This window comes from Halyomorpha halys, unplaced genomic scaffold (assembly GCF_000696795.3).
Source record: "Halyomorpha halys isolate HHAL.00 unplaced genomic scaffold, Hhal_1.1 Scaffold249.1, whole genome shotgun sequence".
Taxonomy (NCBI): Eukaryota; Metazoa; Arthropoda; class Insecta; order Hemiptera; family Pentatomidae; genus Halyomorpha; species Halyomorpha halys.
Window position 1 is genome coordinate 615,959 of NW_027104890.1, and position 9,288 is coordinate 625,246.

The 9,288-nt window shown below is 28.1% G+C and overlaps 1 long non-coding RNA gene across 1 annotated transcript; it reads right to left on the reverse strand.

Annotated features, from left to right (window-relative positions):
- Positions 1–4,348: 4,348 nt before the first annotated feature.
- LOC106680174 (uncharacterized) lies at positions 4,349–4,937 on the reverse strand. The gene is made up of 2 exons (XR_001343077.2): positions 4,696–4,937; positions 4,349–4,444 (listed from the first exon to the last, which is right to left on the reverse strand). It is a non-coding gene; the product is annotated as an uncharacterized lncRNA (long non-coding RNA).
- Positions 4,938–9,288: the final 4,351 nt, after the last annotated feature.

Here is a 9,288-nt window from a genome sequence, read left to right on the forward strand (position 1 = left end):
CACCCCATGTTACCATATCTTCCCACTACCTTATTTTCAGTTTTCCATTTCACTCTGGAATTCATATTTCTAATCAAAAAGATTTCTTTTCTTCTAGGTATCTTCTCAAAAGTATCTCTTATGTTATACTAGAAATTATCTTTTTCGCTCCAAATAGAATCATTTGTTGGAGTATATACTCTTATTATCAAGACTTCTTGTCCTAGCTAATTGAATGATATTATCATAAAATTTATAAAATACTATTTTATAATTTTATTTTATACTTCTTGGGTTATAGTATTGATACTCCAACTTTTGCCCAGGTTGATTTGTCTACTTCACCCCATTAATGAAGATATTTACCAAACATTTATTCTCAATTTCCCATCTTTTTTGTTTCACAACTTTATAAACTACTAAAACTTCAATATTGTAAGAAAAAATTATATATATGAACTTTTGAATGGAAGTTCAATGTAGAAGGATCTACAATATAAACTGCTAAGTTTATAAAATTTAATATAATTGATTTTTTTTTTTTAGGTACTTGAAGCTTATTTTCAGTTTATTGAAAGGAAAATTATTTTCTAAATGTAGAGTAGACTCAAAACTAAAGAAACTAAACTGGTTAGAGATTATTTGTTGACTGCTCATAAAGATTATTGTACTGTAACCAATAGCCGTAACTAGAGTTCAGATTTTTATGCTGTAAAAACCTGCTGAATATACTCTATAATTTGCAAGAAAAAATTGGAAAATATGCAGTAAAAACACAAAATATACAGCAGAAAAATCTCCAAGTACACAATAAGGCAGCTGAAATATTCAAACACACAACTAATATCCCTACCAAAAGTCAAGTATGCACTAAGAAGGAAATTTGAGGAGGAATTGAAAATTAACCGAAAATGATTTCATGATTAAATTTTATGAAACACTTCTTTAAAAACTAAAAGATCAAAATAATAAAAATTTGCAATTAGTACAAAAGGAAAAACATCAATAATTGTATTGAAAAATGACAACTAATTGACAATATTAAAAAATTAACAAATGGAAATGAATGTCACAAATTTTTCATAAAAACGTTTTTCTTTTTTTTTTTAAGTTTCTCCTACTTGGTATAGTATTTCGACTGACTGAATATATTTTAAAGCTATTTATTAGTCTTTAAAGCTATTTATTAATTCAAAACTTTCATCTAATAACAGACTTGTTTCCTAAAATTGTTTGAGTTTTGTTGACATACTGTTACTGGCATATGTAATTGACTGAGATATGCCATATGCATATTATGCCATGCAATTGGCAAAATAAAACTGCAAAAAATCATAAAATAGGCTAAAACGCAGCAGAAAAATCTCCAGGTACGCAATAAGGCAGCCAAAATATTCAATTGTACAATTAATGTTCCTACAAAAATTTCTGCCCTAAGAAACAAAAATAATTTCAATATACATTTTAAAAACCAAAATATCAAAATCATAAAAAGTTACGATTAGTACCAAAAGAAAAACAGCATTAATCATGAAGGAAAAAGATTACTAATCGGCAATATTTAAAAAAACAGCAAATGAAATGCAAAGAAATATAAAAAAGTAACTGAAACGTATCATAAAAAATTAAGAAACAGTAGGTATGGAAATGTATTTGTAATACTTTTTAAATGCTAATATATGAAGGCAATATAAATTAACAATTACTTATAAAAGAAAATTTGCAATGATTATATTTAAGTATTGATTAACAACATGAACAAAACAAATAAATTAGTCAGTGAATGAATCATTCTGATTTAAAATTTTATAATATTTTTCATTAAATTAAATTAATAGTTACAAATTTTAAAAAAATTCTTCTAGTTGATCTAATATGAAAATTACACTGTCTTTAAACCAATTTAATTGTTTAAAAATTTTGTCAAGCTAATGTCTTGTTCCTTAAGTTAAGTTAAAATAAAACTAAGATGGTTGTCATTGGAAGTCATATTCATTATTTCAAATTTTTTCTTTGTCCTAGACCTGATCAACATTTCAAATCTAAGATTTTATCAACATTCAAGAAAATTGTACACTTGCTTTTGATATTTTAAACAATAATAAATATTACAGCTATAAAGAAATTAAGCAATAAAATTGAAGCTGATTAGGTCATTTGAAAAGGATTAGGGAAGAGATGGAAAGCCGGAATATAAAAAAAATCCATATTCAATTATTGAAGGTAGCAGTTTTGTTCATTGAAAATGAACCTACGGTTGTTATCTAGAATTTCATCTGCAATGTTGAAGTTTAATTTTAATATCTATATTATTTTTTGTTTTATTTGCTTCATTGAACTTAAATTTGCTAAATTTATTGTCACATATGAATGATAAAATTAGGCTAATTGCATCTAATTATTAAAGATTCTTCTAATTTAATTCTTAATCAGCTGTTAAAAAAATGTATCCTTACAAAATAAGCAATGGCATAGATATTTTGGGCTCTGCTCATGATCATTTCTCCAAGTTGACTTCTTGATCATTTCTCTTAGTGGACTTCTTGTTCATTTCTCATTAAAGCTTAGAGATGAAGGAGGTTTACATTTCCTAAAGAGGTTTTTAGTGGTATAACTCTTTTTGCTCTCTTAATTACTTAAGAAAGAAATATTTTGTTTGGTCAAAAATATTTTTGGAGATCTCATTTAACTAATAAGTGAAGACACCTTGATTAAACAATTTTTTTGTATGAAAAATGTTATTTCTTTGTTTTCACTGTTTCTTGGTACGCCTCTTTCTCCTCAATTACTGAACTATTATTAATAAAATTCAAGAATATATTTTGTGGTCAAGATTACAGGTTTCTGTTAGGGAAAAATATATTAATAATAAAATGCAACTCATTGTATAATATTAATAAAAACAGATCTGGTGAAAATTATTTTTTATTTGTTTTGTTATATAAATATATTTCTTAATTGGTGGTTTTTGATCATCTCCTGAATGAAATATTTAAAAAACAACAAAATTTTTATAGTTTGTCATAACTTCTTTCCTTGAATTCTAAACTAATTTCTAGGATCATCTAACTATGAAAAACCCATTAAATTTGTATATAGTATGGTACAATTCATATACGTACATTTTTAACTATGGAGAAAATATATTGAATTTTTTTATTGAAAAAAATTTCGTAAAACACATTTGCTTAAAAAAATTGAAACTAAATTCAATGAAATTTTTTTTATTCATTTGAAATAATCAAATAAAATCAAATTCTTGAAAATGTCATGGAAAAAAAATTAAAGATGAAAAATATTGAAATTTTTATTTGTAATTTACAATAAAAATTTTGGAATCATACTGAATATTTTTGTCAATAGTCATTAGTATTTATTATTGGTAAAAATTTCATTACATTCTGCTGCATAAAAAATAGATTTTAATCAATCTCATTAAAACAAGTAATTCATTGACATTTATAACAGTATGTATGGAACAGATATATTTTTTAAATTATTCTTTTTGGCTCTATAGGTATTTTAGATCATTAACCTCCATTAGTAGACTGTGTTGTTTTATAATTTTCTGGATTTAACTTTATGATGGTATCTGTTTTTTTCTGTTCGAACCAGTTGGTCTTGGGACTCCAACTTGTTCACTAGCCAATAGGAAGTTTTTGTCTAAAAAATGAATATTTTTTTAATGTTTTAATGGACAATCATAATCCATTATCAGAAAAACTATCTCATCTATAACACATATTTTAACAACTCTGTGGCTTAAAGCTACAACAATCAATTTTCATTTTTTGAGGTTTATAGTTTTTTTTACAAAGATGTTTGCTTAATATTAGGACTTTACATGCAAAAATCAACTATGTTCTCAGAAAAGCCTGTAATTATAATCATTATTATTATTACTATTATTATTTTTTCCCACAACTACGTATATCCATCATTTCACACTTTTCTGAAAACCTTCAGTTTTTAATTAATTAATTTGTCTAAATTTAGGAAATAGGTTATTTTTGCTCTTAACTACAGAACTTACATAATTGTTTTACTATCTTATTATCTTTTTATAAATTAATATATGCTATTATTTTATTATAACTTAACATATTTTATTGTCTTAAAATATATTTGAATATTGAAATGAAATTCTTCCATTTCACCTTAATATTCAAATATATATTACAAAAGAGTTCTTAGTAGTTAATCAAGAATAAACATATATTTCATTGTCTTAAATTAGTCTCTATCCACTCCAATAAGCATTTACTACTTTTTGCTCATGTCATTTTAAAAATGTTTGTAAAATAAGAAAAGATTAAGAGAGCAGATAGAGGTAGTAATTAATTGAGGAAAATGTGGAGTTAGGTGAAACCTTGTGAAGAAGTCATTTTTAAAATTCAAGAGAAAGTACTACAGATTTGTTACCAAAACATCATAAGATTTGATAACCTGATGATGGGTGTAAAGACTAAAACATAAAAATTAATTAAGATGGTTTCATTTAAAAGATACATAGGAAGAATTTCCTTTCAACCTTAAAAAGGGGTTAATTTTTAATGAAAGAATATTCTTAACTATTTACATAAGTTGTTATACTATTTATATGTTATAGATGTGATTTATGTAATTTATTTATTTTTTTAATGATTGTCAGAAGGACCAAAAAATCTTAAAACTGAAAGGAAATTTGAAGGCATTATTTTTGATCTTCCTACTTACTGAATCAACTGGAATATTAAGCAATCTTCACATAGACAAACAATTTCTAATTAAAATATGAAAATTATTTTATGATGTTTTGACTTCACAGAAATAAAATTGTACTTCAACTACTAACAGTTGGCTAAAATAGAAGAAGGCACTTGAATTATAGAATCACTATTAATGAACCAGATTCAAAGTGTCCAATGCATCGGTGAAGGTAGTGGGGTGCCTAAACTGAACAGATTTAGCTGCAGTGTAGTTCCTTAGCCCCCATGTGAATACCAGCCGTTCTGGAGGACATTCATTACAATCCACAAACTAAGGTAATTTATTATGTTTATCAGCTTCCTATCCAGTCTATCCTGAGCTTCCATTTATTTATTTTTATCACCAAAGCTTATTGAAAATTAAAAAGAAATTATGTAAAATCACTTAAAAATTGATAGTGCATTGTTTTGATTACTGGCTATTTTGATGTTTACATATTTATGGTAAATAATTTATTCATCCAAATTCTATAGAAAATGTAACACAATTTTATAAAATTTATCAAAAACTTAAAGTATAAATACACTAAATATTTATATATTTTCTGAATACCTGTTGGATGATTAAAAAATATTTAAAATAATGAATTTAAAAAAATAAAAAAAAGTTTTATAATCATTCTTTTTCTTATTCATAGTAAAAATTTATACCATATGTATTTACTTAAAAAAAAAAAATAATTGTATCTTTAGTGTACAATACTGTTTAAAATGTTTTCTTTATTATATAATTTAATAAGCTTCATTTGTTTTTATTTTTGCATTCATCATAATTAAGATTCATTAATTTTGTTACAAATTTTGAAAAATACTGGTGATTATGGTTTTGTTAACCTGTTTTGATGCTTCAATCTCATCAAACTAATCTCATTATAATCTGGCTAAGGTATGCAGACAAGTGGGCTATACCCCTGTTCTGGAAATGGCTGTGGGCCAGAGACAATATTCGATCTGGCTAGTCTTATAACAAGCTTCTCTGATCTTTGATTTTATGTGTCATTTGGTACGATGCATTATGCACTATTTTTCATCCCTTTTGTATTTTTTGATCCCTGGGTTTTTAATTGTGTAGTTACTTGTTTTAGATTGCTTGTTTTAGGTGTCTTACAACTCGTATTAGTTTGTTATTATATGAAATATCAGGTTTGGTGGTATCCTTAATAAAATATCTGTAAATAAAATAACAATTAATTAATGAATTCTTTAACCAGTAAAAAAGTAGAAATTTAATGTTGAATGGTTAGCATGAAGCAATTTCTTTGCTTAATTAATGATCTTCTTTTCAAAGGTGACCATGAAGTCTTAAAATTGCAGTTATTCTTTACTCCTAGATCAGTCTGTAACTAATTATTTCCTTTCAGAATTTTAGTTTTTATAAATGTTTAAATTATTTAAAATGTCTTCCTGAGTTTTATTTCCGTTTTGAACTCTTATTTAATCATCTTATGAATGGAAAATTAAAAAAAAAAATTGTTTGAAAAATGGTTTAGAAGTCAAAGAATATATTTTGATTAAGTAATAAAATTTTATTACATTGGTTCATATTTTATTAATATTTTCCAAAAATATTTATGTTTTGAGTGATATAATCCGACACATATCTGATTGTATTATTAATATTGAATGTGATATTTTGTTCCTTATATTTTATTTTATTGATATTGCTTGATATTTTATTTCAACAAATCTATTCATGGTCATGTTACTTCCCAAGATTTATGAAAACTTTAAAGAAACCTCTATATGATTAGTCGGGATAATAGTCATCATTCAGAAGCCAGGCTGACATGATTGTCTTGAAGCATGAAGTGTAGTAAACTATACTACTAGTCCAATTGACACTAAATGAGATATCAAACAGTAAGGATATTGCCTGTGTCTCCTTTTGATTTGTACTAACTAGAAAGATTGTTTGGCCATTGTATAGCCATTCACTTGCAAAATAAAGTGAAAATATGATATTAACAAAGCAATTACAGCCTACCATCCACTTTCTCAGTACCCAAATTTTGAAGTATCGTATTTCAAAATATTCTCAGTGATCCATCAGTATTACCCCTAAATTATCAATCTGAAGCTCCATCTTAGCTTCTACTATTATTCCGACTGACTCTCTTTAAAGACACCTATCATTTTCGTAGATATGATGAAATAAATCGAATTTTTTTCTGGAATAAAATTTATGATGTAAAAAGCACCAAAATTATTGTATATCCTTTTACAGGATACTGTGTAACTTGAAACTGAAAATTTATAACCAGAATGATATTTTGTTTTTGGTGTAAAAGTAACTCCATGGACATTTGTAAGTATTATCATTTTTTAAGGGAATATCAAATAGAATCTTACAACATAGTCATCATTAGAATTTTAGTAATTTCAAAATATCAATATCGATAAACATTTAAAAGTATTCCATGACATGTCTTATTCCATAGTTCATCGAGTATAGAGTTACGCATTTGAGGATTCTCTGTATTAACCAAATTTACTCTCAATGAATAATTTCAGTATCTTCTAGCTTAATTTCTAGATTATTCTAGTTAAGTTGCCAAAATCTTGAATTAAACAAAAGTGATTTGGAGATGAACATTGCCATAGAACAAGATAGAGATAGAGATAGTTTATGCTAGATTCTTAAACCGATTTTTTATTCTAAAGTTTTATTTCTTTTTAGCTATCATTATGAAACACCAGAAATTAATTATTGATTGACTAAAATAGATAGGTAAATTAAAATTAAGTAAAGATTTGTAAACTTGAGATTTGGCAATATGGTTTAAAGGAAAATATATACAGACACCCTTCAGTAGTGTTGTTAAGTACTTTTCATGTACCTATGAGGCTTAACCTGAAGCTATTCCTTGTACTTCAAATTGTTGAGGTGATTGTGTTAGATTATCTGACTCCAATTTATTATGTGACCAGAAGGTCTCAACAATGCATGCTCGATTAGGTAAGGTAGTTGGTTAGGAGGTACAGGATTACTCTTATGGGTGCTAATTGTAAGTTCTCTTAGGATGATAATTTAGCTCTGCATGGTACTATGTATGTAGGTGCGAAGGAGGAGTGCAATTCCAGACTGGGTGCCTCTCACCACTGCTGAGCATTGCAGGAAGGTAACTTCATTCTACAGGGTACTATGTCTGTAGGCAGGAAGGTGAATGTAAGTTCAGACCTGCCGGCCTCTGGCCCTTACGATAGGAGAGAAGGTACAGGAAGGAGGAGAGATTCAGAGAAGACAGATATATAAAAGACAATGTACATTTCCAAAAATATAGCACTAGAATGTTTTTGTATAAAGGATTGATCCACTATGCACAGTGTTATCCTCTACCTCCTAAGGAGGTGATTCCCATGAAGTAGGAATTCTCACTGAAACCTTACAATTTTGGCTTAGTCAGTCTTTGGGTTATTAAACGCCATGGAGAAACACTACATGTAAGACATTAGCTTTCAGTGGATTAGCAGATTCTATTGTAATTTTTATTAATTCAAATGATAAGCTTATGAATATTACAATATCTTATACAGTTGTTACATTTGTAAAATAAATGTATATACAAGGAATAGTACAAGTTAGCTAGTCCGTGTTAACTGGAAGGTTGCGTCATGCCGGATCATAGCGGTTTCGGCGGCTGTAATAGTTACAGCCAGCAGGTAGCGGTGTCACTACAGTACTCCTTTCCTTGAAGACGGAGACTAGGGTGATGTCCTGTAATGTATGCTGGTTTGTAGCTTTGGTTGCAGCTATAGTTGTCGCTACATTCGTTCTACAAGGTGCTATTCCTGTAGGCACGAAGTTACCTTCCTGCAATCCCGACGGCTGGTCGATGGCTGGTGTCCATTCCGGACTTACATTCCTCCTTCACACCTACAGATATAGTATCCTGTAGAGCGTAGTTACCATCCTTAGAATTTTTCGTTCCTATCTTTGGTAGTAGAAAAGTCGTAAAAAAAAATCGTATGCGCCAGGGAATAGAAAGAAATTCGGGTCTTTTGGACCGTTGAAATTAAGCACATCAAGTACATCACTAGGGTGAGATACATCAACTGTTAATTCGACCGTCAAACACGCTTCATACTTTCATTGTTAATTTCACATAACTATTATCGTTCCTACTGTTCTTTACAGACGCTAAACGTGTCCTCTTACAGTAAAGGAGGAATAGTTGCCTTAAGGTATTTGAAAATAAAGTAATGCGTAAAATATTCTAACCGAAAAAGTATGAGTTTAAAACGTAGCACTATGCCGAATTACGGCGAATAAGATTGATGGACTAAAATTTAATGAACACTGAACCGACGGGAAAGAGTCCGAGGGGTAGACCGAATAGTAAGGGGGAGGGCTGATCTTGTAGATTTGGGTTTGGGCGGGTATCACTGGACAGATGTCTGTAGACAGCGATTAGTGGTATCGGCATAGAATTCATTATTGATCTTCAGGTTTGCTAAGCCTTTATTATTATTATTCATTTAACATTTTTAAAAAATAACTTTTTTACTGAACTTAGTAAATATAATTTTTCTGAAGGCTCGACTGTATCTGTTGATTAAAGAA